General features: G+C 52.1%; 1 long non-coding RNA gene across 1 annotated transcript; it reads left to right on the top strand.

Moving 5' to 3' along the window:
* The first annotated feature begins 247 nt into the window (after window positions 1-247).
* On the top strand, window positions 248-6,359 carry LOC146894992 (uncharacterized). The gene is made up of 2 exons (XR_015001438.2): window positions 248-468; window positions 5,647-6,359. It is a non-coding gene; the product is annotated as an uncharacterized LOC146894992 (long non-coding RNA).
* Window positions 6,360-13,023: the final 6,664 nt, after the last annotated feature.

Raw genomic sequence — 13,023 nt, 5'->3', positions numbered from 1 at the left:
ACAAGCCGGCCCTGAGTACAGGGTGAGGTCCTCTGGTCTGGACCACACGGGGACAGGTCTCTAAATGCCCCTACCCAACCTGCTACGTGCCAACTCGCCCCTCCCGCCCAGTGCCTATCACCCAAGACTAATGTTCAAGCACAGGGCATAGGGCATTGGCCATTCTCCTGCCCTTTCTCCGAAGCCTAAGATTACTAGTTATCTGCTAATGTGTCTCTGAATCCCCCCTCCCTGCCCCCAGCTCTGCCTCTCCAAGGCCTGGAGGAAGAGTTCCTTCCCCTACAGCATTCCACTTCCACTGTGAAGAGGAACTGTCTTTTTGGCCAACTGAGTCATCTAAGAAGCTCTGCAGATAGCCAATGCTAATTCAGTTCTCATTTTACACAAGGGGAAACTGAGTCTCAGAAAGGAGACTGAAGAGGCCCAAAGTCCCGCAAGGTGTTCATAGGGAGTCAAGATGAGAACCAGGTCAGTGATCATCCTACCTGCACCATCTGACTTAAGGGGTCAAAAGAACAACTGCCCCCTGGGGGGTACTGGAGAGATGGTTCAACGGTTAAGGGTGCTGGCTGCTCTTGCAGAGGACCTAGGTCCAGTTCCCAGTACCTGTATGACAACTCACAACAGTCTGTGCCTCCTGTTCTAGGGGACTGGCCTTTTCTTCTGGTCTCCATGGCACCGAGAACATATGTGGTACACATGCATAGATGTAGGTAAAACATATATACACATAAGCTAAAAATAAATATCTTTCTTTTTAAAGCACACAACGTCAAAAATCTGGAGAGCCTTGTAGGACAGTGTTCTCAGGCAGGGTCCTCTAGTCTTCCGTCCTGTGCTCTGAGGGGTCTTCATCAAGGCGCCCTGTGTCCTCCGTCACAGGCCTATGCCCTAGAAAACATGACTTCTACAATCTGGGTGCTCTTGAGAAGGGCGCTTTGAATCCAACTCTTGGCTTGAGGAGGATGTGATGTTGGGAGTAGGGCTGTCTTCTAAAAGACATGGGCCTGAGGTCACAACCACAGCTGGAGAGAGGAGAAAGAAGACAGAGGGCCGAGGCATGAGAGTGACCTACGGATGGTTGACATCCCACAAAGGGCCTCCCAACTCTAGGCCACCTGTTTTCTCTACCAGGGCATAGAGATTTTTCTGGGCATGAGTGTTTTATCAAACTGTGTCTGCCACAAGCTGAAGGCTGCAGCCAGAGCCTCTGGGCTGGGGGCAGAGGAGACAGCCTGTACTGCTCAATGAGTAAATAAGAGGAAAGGGAGTGAGGTGTAGTGGCCCAGGCCTGTAAACCCAGCAGGCAGGAGGAAAAGACAGGTCAACCTGGTCTCCAGAGTGAGTTTCAGGCCAGTCAAGGCTGACCAGTGAGGCCCAGTTTCAAGATGACGAGGAGGAGGAGGAAGAAGAGGAAGAGGAGGAAGAGGAAGAAGAGGAGGAGAGCAGTAAGAGCAGGAGGTGGGAGGCAATACCAAGTTCAGGCAGGGCTGGAGGGCTGGACTATGGCTAAGTATCTAGGGGATTAGAGATGATGGGGCCAAAGGGTAGAGTTTCAGAGAGCCAGGGGGTAAGATCAAAAGGTCTCAACAAACAGTTTCTGAGGATCTTCTGCATGTAAAACAGTAGTCAGGCCTCTGTGCACAGAGGATATATAAAACCCAGACCCTACCCTCCTCCGGGAGCCTGTAGGGGAGGGAAGCAAACGGCAAATGAGATGCTCAAGTCCGCTTTCCGTTGCTTTATCAAATGACTGAGATAGCCAATTTATAAAGGGAACATGGGAGGGAGGGAGGGGGGAGAGAGAGGAGAGAGAGAGGAGAGAGAGGGAGGGAGAGAGGAGAGAGAGAGGAAGGGAGAGAGGGAGAGACAGAGAGAGGAGAGAGAGAGAGAGGAGAGAGAGAGGAGAGAGAGGGAGAGAGAGGAGAGAGAGGGAGGGAGAGAGGAAGAGGAGAGAGAGGGAGGAAAGAGAGGGAGGGAGAGAGGGAGAGACAGAGAGAGGAGAGAGAGAGGGAGAGAGGGAGAGAGAGGGGGAGGGAGAGAGAGAGAGGAGAGAGAGAAAGAGGAGAGAGGAGACAGAGAGAGAGGAGAGAGAGAGAGGGAGAGAGAGAGGGAGAGACAGAGAGAGGAGAGAGAGAGAGGGAGAGAGAGAGAGGAGAGAGAGGGAGGGAGGGAGGGAGGGAGAGAGAGAGAAGAGAGAGAGAAAGAGGAGAGAGGGAGGAGAGAGAGAGAGGGGAGAGAGAGAGCAAACAAGGTTTTGGAGGTTCCAGTCCATGAACAAATGACTGTTTTCGAAACTATGACAGCATAATACGTCACATAGTACGTCACGGTTAGGAGCAGGTGGAAGAGCAAAGCCACTCATCTCAGGGCTTGAAAGTCAAAGAGGGAAAAGAATGGAGCTGGGGTCCTCTGTCCCCTCAGGGGTACAAATTCAGTGACCACCAAGTCCTGAAGTGTGGCCACAGGATGGCAACTGAGCCTTCAGAACAAGGCCCATTGTGACAGTTCTGCAGCACAGGGGTCAGTGTTGGTGGCCCAGCGACGGTCCCTGCGCTTGCCTGAGCTGAGGGTTCCTGGAGGGGAAGCTGGGAGGGAAGAAGGGTCGTTCTCTTTTCCTAGCACGGGTGATGCTAAAGCCAGGATGACATGGAGTAGCGTAGAACATCTCCCCAGGTCACCTGAGGTCACTCCAGTGACCGAGTGGAAAGCTGCCGGAGCGGGCAAAGCCAGAGATGGAAATCCCAGACAGGGGCCAATCCCCTGTAAAAAAGAGAGGCAGTCTTAGACTGTGACAGTCCCAGAAGTGGAGAGGCGGGACCTGATTCGAGAGCTGGTTAGAACACCCACAGAACTGTGTGTCTGTGCCTCAAGATCAAAGAATTAAGAGAGTCAAGGTTGGGGTAGCAGTGTGACAGGCTGGACAGGGCCTTGAGGCTTCTACAGTGTGCCCTCATACCCGGCCCTCCTTTGTACCACGGTGTGATCTTGGGCCCAATTTTGCAAATCTATAGGACAAAGACACTAAAATCAATCTTACGGTTGTGGTATATATCAGAGATCATGTATGCTAAAGGCCTAGCCCAGGGCTTGCCTCACAAGGACTCAATAAGCAGTCGAGGTAACTACCATCATTTCCCTACCCAAGAAACATTTATGACGTGCTTGCTGTATGTAAGATACTGGGTCGTTGGGCTCAGCCCATTCTCACACGACTCATTGTCTACTGGGAGAGAGGTGTGCAGTGGGACTGTCACATGCCGAGACAACGTTGGCTGGGGCAGAGGACAGAAGCCTTATTCTGCCCCAGCATCCCTTGACAAAGGACAATGACAGCGTAAACAATACAAGGCCAGTTGCCTGGCTCGAGACTGTCAAATCACCCCAGCTCCATTTGGGAGTTCCATTCATTTAAATCGCTTTAAAGGGGGCGATTTCAAAAGGTCTTAGAGGGACTCACGGCTGCAATCCCAGCTCCTCCGAAGGCTGAAGCAAGAGGACGAAAAGTTCAACACATGTCTGGTCTACATATGGAGTCCAGTCCAGTCTGGGTGTCTAAATAATACAAAGGGCTGGGGTATAACACAGTGGTAGAGTGCTTGTACAGCAGGCATAAGGCCCTAAATTCCATTTCCAGTACCAATAATAAAAAGAATAATTGTAAAATATAGAGTCATTGTCTCAGCTGGTGTGGTGACCCCGACACCGGGGATGCAAGAGGATTCAAGGAGCTGGAAGCTAGCTTAGACTACTCAGTGAGATCTTGTCTCCAAAAACCTAAATGAAGGCAGCATCGGTGGCTGCAATGGGTATCTAGACACACAGAGAATGACACACAGAGCGTCAACAGTCCCAGAGAAAGTCCCAGGAAAAAGGCTTAGCTAGATTAAGAGTGAAGGTCTGATGTGTCAGGGCCCCAGCTGGGTCCTGAGTATGCCGTGGGCACTTCATGTCCATCCAGGCATAGGAGCTGACAATGTGACGCTTGAGACACCCTCATCTGCTCCCCATCTGTGTCCTTCCGAGACTTCCTTCCAAAGCTTTCTCTGTCCTCCCTCAGTTATGGCAGTTTCCTTGCACACATCTCTCCAGACAGTTCGGCAGCTGCAGCACTACCTGGCACCTCCCACCAAGGCAGGACGGCCATTCTGCTAGCCTTTGATCAAGACCTCAGGCTGTAATGCCCCAAAGACTGTGTGACCTTGGCTTGTTCTAGCTCTGGCTTGTTTTCTATCTGTGCAGGAGATGGTAACAGGCCCTCTCTCATGAGGCTCTGTGAGTTCAGAGAGATGTAAACTTGGCACCCGACACCCCATCAATATTCCTTCCCTTCTCTGCAGCCCATGTGTCTCCATCCTTTCAGAGGATCAGACAGCAGGCTCTCAACTGGGAGTGTTCCCAGCAGCCCAGCTCCTGGGGTCTTTCCTTCAGCATCCCCTTCCTCCTATCTGGGAGAACTTGGAGTATTCCTGGGAGGCCCGGGGTGGTCCTTGCAGCGGCATGATTCGGGCAGACCTGAGCAGCAAAGGGTGAGGGTGAGGAGCAGCCCAACTCCCCCCTTTCTGTTCTGAGCTCTGAAGATAGGATGGTGTCCTGAGGTGCCTGAGGGATATGTGGGGGATCTGGAAACTGCTCTCCCTCACAGACTGTGTGGGCAGCACATTTGAATAATTTCTGTAAACCCAAAGTTCAAGCTTGTTCCCCTTCTTTCCCCAGAAGGCGACAGGGAGAGCTTGGCCAGCTGTGAAGCTCTCTGGTGTGCACGTGCGCGTGTGTGTACACACACACATACAGACACACACACACACATACACACACACACACACACACACACACACACACACACACACGTAGGTGGTCTCCAGAAGCCCTGCAGGGACCCTTGGAAGGCTGGAGACCCAAGCCTTCCATGAAGATGCGAGCCTTACTCTACTTATCCAGGGCCCAGTCTCAATTTTTCTCTTCAGCAGAATGGTGCAGTAGGAATGTCCATATCTTGGGGGCATCAGGATTTAAAGAGCCATTTTAATTCCTGGTCATTATTTTCCAATGATGTGCAGAGATAGGGAATAATTTGCAGAAAAATGTCATTCCAGTGTGATTTCAGCTGAGTTGAGGATTTTTTTTTTTATCACTGTATCAGGTATCCCATCCTGCTTTCCGCATTGTGCTAAATGCCCAGGCATGGGTATGTTCATGTATGTACACATACAGACACACACACACACCACACACACACACACTCCTTGCATAACTACTCTAGACTGCATTGGAATGACAGCTTCATCCCCAGAGGGCTTTGCGACAGGGTAGACACACCTGTCTTGTTGACCCTGGCAATCATCAAATTAGAACCCCACCCCTGCATTCAGCAGCAGTCCCAACACTTACCTCTCTCTCCCTCTCCCTCTCCAGATTGATGCATTACCATGGCAACAAAGCCATCCCACAGAGCCTGAGTAAATGGGAAGGTGTCCCTTAGCAACAAGGCTGGAGCAGTGGTTGGGGAGGATGCTGGTGAGGTTGGCGGGGAGGGCAGGCCACTGAGAGGATGTCCCGGCAGGGTCCAGAGGAACAGTTCTTGGAGCTGGGTCTGGGGCTTGCCCATTCCTGGAATGGGGCTGAAGATTCGTCCCTGTATTACAGGGATGTACAGTCACTTTCCGACTTGGGAGCTACAGATTCTTCTTCTCAGAAAACCTCAAGAAATTGAAAACTTTTGGGAACAAGAGTTGATTGATTGCTAGGAAGTCGTAAGCCAAACCCTTGGACTCATCGCGTAAGTTCACTTTAGAGCTGGCCTCAGGTCCAGTAGGAAACATCTACTCAGTTATGTGCCCTGTGAAGAAGCCAGGTATTGGTTTCAGATGTGAGAACGTCCTGGTGAAAGCCCGTGGACATATCCAGGAGAGTATTGAGTGGGCCAGGAGGTGGGAGACGAAGGTGCCTCACTGCCCCGGAGAGGCCAAAACCTGAGGGCTGCACTTGGAAACTGACCCCCGACTTTCACCGCTTACAACTCTTGCTTCAGTTGGCCACCAGAGACTGTAACTAAAAACAGAGCTCTGACAGCGGCTTCCTCCGCCCAGCAGCTTCCAGCGGTTCTTGGTAGTGGCTTGGAGTCACCAAGTCTGCCTTTGGAATCTGATGGCCCCCTTACCAAAGTCAAAGCCATAGAAGCACAGCCTTTTCATTGTCGGGGGCTGTGGGCCTCTTCAAGCTCAAGCAGGGACTTTGTCATAGAGACATGACACACCAGGTCCTTTGTGACCTGTCCGTGCCTTCCTCCTCAACTCCCCTGGACTTTCTCCCTCTTACAGTGCATGTCCAGGTGCATAAAACTATGTCCACCTCCCTGGTGTGCAACTCTACCGCTTTCATTCCTACCTGCTAGGGAAGCTTTCCCCTTCCCCCCTAGACTACTAGACTCTTGTTCATTCTTTGAAGTCCAGCTCAGTTACTGTCTCCCTGGTACATATGGCCCCTGATGCTGTGTAGACAGGCTTGATCTCTACCTTTCAAGCACAGGGTCTCTGTGTGTCTTTTACTGGGTTGTGAGTCGCTCAAGACCAGAGACTGTGTCTTGTCCCAGTATCCAGTACAGAACAAACAGGGATTCTCCAGAATCTGGAGAACCAAGATGGTAGAATTGAAGAACAAGAGCTAACCAGAGAAGAGGGGGAGCAAACGAGAAGGTAGGACAAGAGCCAAGAGGAGGGGAGGCAGTGAGGGGAGTCGGAAGGAGCGCATGGTCCAGGCTGTTATATGACCACAAGGCAGCACTGGAAACTCTGGGTAGGTGGCCTGTTGCCTTGGTTTGCCCAGGATGTGCTCTGTCCTGGCGTGAAATGGGCTTGATCACCTGATTGGTGACCTTTTCCAGGGCAGGTCTGGAACTAGGAGCAGGCAAGAAGCCGGAGTGCTAGTCTAAGAGGTGAATGGAGGGCGGGGAAGGAAGACTGAGGGCATTGCCAATGCTAAGTCACTCAGACCTAAAGGAGGAGGAGCCTGACAGTGTGCCAGCCTCCCAGGCTGTCTCCTGCATTCTACCCTGCAGAGAAGGCAAACAAAGCCAATTGCAGGACATCCTGTTCACGCTTAATGGCTTCTTCCTTAACGCCAGGCCCCAAGCCCACTACCTGGGTCCCTCAACTTATCCCGCCACTGCCCCAGTCCCCAGAAGACAGTGGCCCTGTGCCTTCTAACAGGCTGGACAGGCACCTGGAGGCTTTATTCAGCTTGCACCGTGGTTCCTGCTTAGATTAAGGCAGGTCTTCTCTGTAGACGTGTTGTCTAGAATCTCATTTGGGGGCTGGAGTGTGGCTCAACAGTAGAGCGATTACTGGCCTGCTGAATGAAGGCTTTGTGTTGCATCTGATCCCAGCACTATGCAAGCACACACACATTGCATTGTATAGATGACCCAGCTTGAAAACAGGGATGGGCCTCCCCGTGTCCCTCACCTGTTTTCTTCCCTTAATAGATACTAACTGCTACTTTTTCAGTAGTCGAGCCCTTCTCCTGGGGCCCCAGTCTCCTGACCTCCTAAGGGTGGGGAATGTTACAAATGTTACACCCTGAGCTTAGGAGGGCTCTAGATGTGACTTCAGCGCTTTGTAAAAAGTTTCCAAACCCATCCTATGGACTACGAAAGAGGGACATATGAAACACAGGGGCAAGAGACGCATTCATCTAAGAAGAGGGCCTCTGCACACTAGCGTGCTAGAGCAGACCTACCAGCTTCCGGTCTATCTGTGTGATGAACTGCTACTTTGTGCCTCGGTCTCTTAGTCTGTAGAATGGGTAGAATAGTGCCATTCTTCTGGGGTCATGTGCTGGCAGATGGACAGTGACTGAAAATAGCTCAGTGTGGTTCTTGGAATATGTAAGGCACTGTCCTCTGAGACACACTGCCATCATTTCCCTGAGAGTCCACCGTGTTCAAGACCTGTGGACCATCGGCAGGTGGGGAGGGCCGTTGAACCAACCACCCTCTCAGCCAATCATACGCAGTTCTGCCCAAATTATATGCAGGCTTGGGGTCTCAGGCAGGGACCAGAGAAAGACTAGAGGAGAGGGGTTCATCTATGCAGCTCTGAGGAAAGGTCATCCATGCTGGGTACAGACCTTCCAGTCCAGTTGCTTTGGGGGTCACCTGTGCTCCTGTCAGGAGCCCCCCCCCTCCATGCTGTATGAGCCAATCGGAGAAACTCATTGGATGAGCTTTGGTGGAATCTAACTTTGGTTTGTCACTGGGACATCAGAAGGAGAGAGCTGGTGTTGTTTACATTCCCCCCCAGGGAAGGAACTTTAGCTTTTAGTGACAGACTAATGAATCATCAGCTGTTGTCAGTGTTCAGAGAGAAAATTTTTCTGAGGGTCTCAGAAGGTTCTAAGAGCTTCCCCCTGTAGGTGACAGACACCCCCCACGTACAATGTGGCAGCCTCTGAGGCAGGTGCGGAGGAGGAATTGTTGGAGATGCCTTTGAGATCCTGACTTTCCTCTCTGCGGCATCCTGTGCCAAACAGTGTCCAAACAGGGACTGCTCCGAACAGCCGCGTGGAGTTAGAGGCCACTGAACTCACCCACTGTGCCACTGAAAAGCGTGCTATGTTGCAACACGTTGAGAGAGATCAGAACTCAAACCCCCCGACCCCTCAGTTGAGTCAGAAAAAGTCCAAGAGGCTTTGGCTCTGATGAAGCTGAAGCTGCTTCACCGCCACTGCAATCAGGCCCCTAAATTACAGAGCCCACCTGCCAACCGCCTGGCACCATCTCATTAGACGGGTGCCGGGAGAAGGTGCCATATGCCCTGTGGGAGCACCTGACCGCCAAGTTCCTGCTCCATAATTAAACCCAAAACCCCAACCTCACCCGCTCCTAACCCACCTCTCAGGAAGCAACAAAGTTGCCTCCCCTGCTGCAGGCAAGAGAAACTCAAGGTGAGAATCATGAGCTTCCAGCCTGGCCCTCCCATGACTATGGGGTTCCGGGAGACTTGGGGAGATCAAGTAAAATAGAGGGAGCCCCACATCTTGCCACATGGCTACCCAGAACCCAGCAAAAGCCAGGGGGACACACTGACTTCCAGGGTGTCCACCTTCTGAGGTGTCCACCTTCTGAGGGTGGACTTTAGGAAGTGAGGTCCTAGAAAGAGGCATGGTGGGGCACTGAGAAGGCTCAGAAGGTAAAAAGTCCTTTTCATGTAATCTGATCACATGATATCCATCTCCAGGGAAAAGGAGAATCAATCAACCCTGGCAAAGTGTCCTCTGAATTCCACACGTGTGCCATGGCATGTATCTGAGCGTGTGCGCACATGCACACACACACACACACACACACACACACACACACACACAGGGGCGGAAGTAATCCTGGCTCAAAGTTTGTCCTAGAACAGTTACGCACACCCACATACAACCTCACCTCCCTCCCCACTCCACTGAAAGATGCTTGGATGACAGTGACCGACAGAGTCAGCTGGAATACTCAGAGCCTTCTGGCCAGAGCTGTGTGAGACGTGTCTGGCTGACAGGTTCACAGATCATCCTGGCGTGGAGGCAGATGTGTGGTAGGAGAAATGGATTGGCAGGCAAGGCCCCTCCCTAGAGAGGCTTCCATAGAGACAGAGTGGTGGGCTGACCAGACAGTGGAGAGGTACCAAGCGATTAGCTTGGCATAAATGCCCTCATGGCTCCAGCCAGCCATGACCACTAGCCATAGAATAGAGAAATGGACACGGCTAGCAGTCCTATGCAAATACTGCTGCCCGGGGTGAGGGTATGGGGCTGGAGGAAGGTCAGCAGCCCAGGCTGGGAAGGAAGCACCTTTTCCCCATCCTTACCCCGAGTTCTCTGCGCTCCTGTCTGAGCCTCCTGGGCTTGCATGATGCCACGTTGCATGTTCTAGCTCTGGGTTTTATGGGAAAAACAGAACTATAAAGATAAAAGATGTGAGTGTGGCTTTTTTTTTTTTTTTTTTTTTATCGAGACAGGGTTTCTCTGTGTAGCTTTTGTGCCTGTCCTGGAACTAGGTCTTGTAGACCAGGCTGGCCTCGAACTCACAGAGATCCACCTGCCTCTGCCTCCTGAGTGCTGGGATTAAAGGTGTGCGCCACCACCCAGCTCAGCTAGCATTTTATATTAAAGTCAAGCACTAGATTGTGCTCATCTCCTAGCCAGAGCCCAGGAATTTGTCTCTGCTGTTACAGCCAGGAAGTGCTCAGAACCCTCTCCAGCCCTGCCACTCCCCAAAGTGATGCTGGCTCTGTTTGGCACCTTGCCAGTGCTGATTTTGCCCTCCACCCCCAATCTGGAGATGGAGCGGTACAAACAGCCTTGTGGTCATGAGTCATGGCCTCTGAGGGTTAGCACAACCCAGAGAAATGCCTAGGCAGGTTGTGTCCTCTTACCACTTGTTCAAGTCCCAGCTGTCGGGCAGGACTGGGTCCAGCCAGACGGGGACCAAGGGCCAATGGGAAAGATACTGTCTGAGGCCCCGCATTAGAGAGACAGCAGGGTGTCTCTGCAGTCACACCGAGTGAACCCAGCCCTGGGAAGATTGTAGTCTGGAGTTGTTGCTGATTTTCCTAATTTCCTCTCAAGCCAACTTCCCCTTTTCCTGCAGCCTAGGAGGCCCTGGGGCCCCAGCACAGCCAGGTGTGGCTTGAGTGATCACAGGGCCTGTAGAACAGGGAGGGGCGGGCAGGGGTCAGCATCTGGGGTCATCGTGGACAGGCAAAGGGCACTGAGGAGTGAGGAAGAGGAAGGGGCCTAGCCTTATATCGGGTTTCTTCTGGGATGAGCCATGTGACCCAGTACTGTGAGCCACTATAGTTTCCCCGGAGTAGAATCTGGCTACATGGTGTGGCAGATACCAGACCTACTCACTGGAACCCATCTGAGTGATCAGCTTGGTCCACGGACCTTCTGCCTGAATGATTCAGGCATGTCTGAATGTGCGGTCACTGACAGGTGACCAAACAATGGTGGCGTGACCGGGTACAATACCTAAAATACCAGGCCGTCCTGAATCAGACAAGTGCCAAATGGACTGGCAAGAAACCAGCCCCTCCAGAGGCCTGCATTCCAAGTGCCCAGCCCAGCCTCACAAGTTGGTGGCACCAGACAGAGGCTCATGTAGCCAGGGAAAGGAAGGAATTTGTGGCTTGCACTTACCCAGAGCTACTGTTGGCCCAGGGAGCCTGCCAACACAACAGCTCCCGTGGGCACTGCTATCTTTGAACATTTCTTCCCAGGATCCCTACCACTCATGAGCCATGACTGACTGCTCTTAATTAAACAATTGGTAAATGAATTTAAGCCAATATTTACTCCTGGAGAGATAGAAGGAACACACGTCATCCGGGCAGCTGGAGGTCAGTGGGCCAGGCTTCTCTCTTCTCTGGAATGGCGGGAGGTTCTCAGACCTGAGGTTTCCTTCCACCCACCCCTTTGCCTTCTCTTCCCTCCAGGGTAGTAAAGGTCTGGAGGGGGAATCTTTGTCCCTGAGAAGAATGAGACCTGAACAGAGGTAGGATTTCAAGGCGGAGCTCGGCAGAAACACAAATGCCCTCTTGAGACCCAAGGGCACCCAGAACAGTCCTGACCAGGAACCCAGATGGAAGCTTCCAGAAAAGGAGGCATCCCACAAGAAAGGATTGGCCTCTTTTCCTGAGAGGAGGCGAGGGGCAGGACGGGAACCCGGGTGAGACTTTTGCTGAGTGATGGGATAAAAGAGCCCCCCCATGCGCACCAGCAGGCAGCTGCCTCCTCAGAAGCGGGTACTGCGGTGCTGGTAAGAATCCAGCAATGGGGGCTGGAGAAATGGCTTAGTGGTTAAGAGCACTGACTGTTCTTCAAGAGTCCCTGAGTTCAATTCCCAGCAGCCATCTATATTGTAGACCTGGCGCCCCCTTCTGGCTTGCGGGCACACATGGAAGGAATGATGTACACATAATAAACAAATAAATCTAAAAAAAGAAAAAAGAATCCAGCAATGGGCCGGGCGGATTTAATCCCAGAGCGCAGGAGGCAAAGGCAGGCAGATCTCTGTGAGTTCGAGGCCAGCTTGATCTACAAGAGCTAGTTCCAGGACAGGCTCCAAAGCTACAGAGAAACCCCGGCTCAAAAAAACAAACGTAAAAAAGGAATCCAGCAATTCCTGTGGGGCCCGGTTTCCCCCACAGCTGGCATTTTCTTTTATCTCCACCCCAGTCACCCTGCTGGTGTGAATAGCAGTAACCCCTGAAATCAGGAGGCACCGGCAGCTGAGAATCCCCTGGCCCTTGCACCTGGAGGAGATGGCGAGCAGAGAGCGAACAGATCAGAGAAGGGCTGGACAGCGACAGCGCAGACTGGAAGACAGCTCAGGCGCTGCCCTGAAGAGGTGCGCATGGCAGTTATGCAGCAGGTCACATTTACCCTGAGGGCTAAACAAATGTTATAATTTCATTTTAGGATTGAGAAGACGGGGGCTAGCCGAGGCGAGGGACTTTCTCCCTCGCTCACTTCATGCAGAGGTGTCTATCCGGAGCAAGTGTGCTTTTTGTCTACGACTGACCTGCAAGGCAGGCTGGAGCAGGTCAGGCTCCAGGATGTGTGTGGCTGATTTCTGCCACACACAAGGATGCAGCTCCATCCCCACTGAGATTCTGTGAGTCATAGACCATAGAGTCACTCAAGAAAGAAATGGTCTCTGACCACAGGAGAGTCTGGCTCAGATGCTCTCGGGATTGCCTGTGGCCTTGGGCACTGGGTTGACTCCCTAAGCTTTGCTTTCCGTGAGGAAAATGTGGTCTGACTATTTCTGCAGCTTTTTGAAAGTTAAATGAAATCTTGTTTATAAAACATCTAGCGTGGGCTGGGGGCATGGTTCGTTGCTGTGCAATTATGAGGACCTGAGTTAGAAATTCCAGCAGTCACATTAAAAGCCCAGTGTGGCTGTGCACACACATGCCTCTAACCCTAGTTCTGGGGGTGCGGTGAGACAGAGATGGGGGACCTCTGAGGGATGCTGAC

This window comes from Myodes glareolus, chromosome 5, assembly GCF_982192425.1.
Source record: "Myodes glareolus chromosome 5, mMyoGla1.1, whole genome shotgun sequence".
Taxonomy (NCBI): Eukaryota; Metazoa; Chordata; class Mammalia; order Rodentia; family Cricetidae; genus Myodes; species Myodes glareolus.
This window is presented reverse-complemented; position numbering and strand designations above follow the sequence as displayed.